The sequence below is a fragment of the Hipposideros armiger genome, unplaced genomic scaffold, assembly GCF_001890085.2.
Source record: "Hipposideros armiger isolate ML-2016 unplaced genomic scaffold, ASM189008v1 scaffold_76, whole genome shotgun sequence".
Taxonomy (NCBI): domain Eukaryota; kingdom Metazoa; phylum Chordata; class Mammalia; order Chiroptera; family Hipposideridae; genus Hipposideros; species Hipposideros armiger.
The window spans coordinates 4,051,621-4,052,616 of record NW_017731426.1 but is presented as its reverse complement, the minus strand read 5'-3'; the positions used below and the strand labels follow the sequence as shown (position 1 = coordinate 4,052,616).

The following is a 996-nucleotide window of genomic DNA, read 5'->3' as shown; positions in this document are numbered from 1 at the left end:
AAAAAAAAAAAAAAAAAAAAAAAAGATAGAGTTGTAGGGTAGGTGAGGACAGAGCGAGGCATTAATGCAGGGAGATGGTGAAGTTTGAAGTAGTAACATGTTACCTAATTATTAAGTATCCATAACGATGTTGGTGGTATTGTGTGTGTGTGTGTGTGTGTGTGTGTGTTCAGTGTGTGTGTTCAGTGTGTGGACAGTGTGTTTGAAAGTTTATGTGTATATCTGCGTACGTGAATGAGAATACATAACAAAAATAAATAAAACAGTTCTTGCTTTCAAGTTCTAATTATGTGGCAGAAACATGAACATATCCATCAAACATACCCGTCACAGGTAATAGTTAATGTGAACTGTGCAATCTCTTCTCCATGTCTGTCTAATCACAGGTTAAAGTTGCTTAGTACACAGAATTCACTCTAAAGGCCGGTGTATCCTGTGGTCAGGTGGGGACTCCGTGGTGCAGGAGAGACTTAAACAATAAATATGCTTCCCCTTTGTCCACTTCTTCCATTAAAAGCTTAATGAATAAATCCCCCAACATCGACAGCTTCCCTTGTGAGTGAAAACACTGTTAGCAACCATTTAAAAGCTGCTTTTACAACTATTGGGCTGTCAGAAAAGTCATGACGCATTTTTGCAGCGAAAAACAGAAAAAATACATCATGACTTTTCCGACAATCCAATATTTATCAAACTTGGAAATTGAGATAGAAAATCTCTAGACTTTTTTATTTTTCCTTATATGTGTTCTTACACCTTTGAGAATGTAAAATTTAAATGTCCTCTTTTAATCCTGATAGTTGTCTAGTAATATTACAATAATCACAACCCATTCTGCTACTACTCTGAGAAGCATTACCAGGGAAGTAGAAATTTTAAGAAAACAGTGAGAAGTGACAATTGTTAAATAAATATTTCACATGAAGCTAGGAAAAGCTCAGCTATCTTAATCTTTATGACTGCACAACATCTGGCTGTGAAAAACTGGGGATTCCA

At 35.9% G+C, this 996-nt stretch overlaps 1 protein-coding gene across 1 annotated transcript in view; it reads right to left on the bottom strand.

Moving 5' to 3' along the window:
- The window catches only part of MGST1 (microsomal glutathione S-transferase 1), a 22,204-nt gene that overhangs the window by 1,038 nt on the left and 20,170 nt on the right, over positions 1–996 (bottom strand). The window lies entirely within an intron of this gene.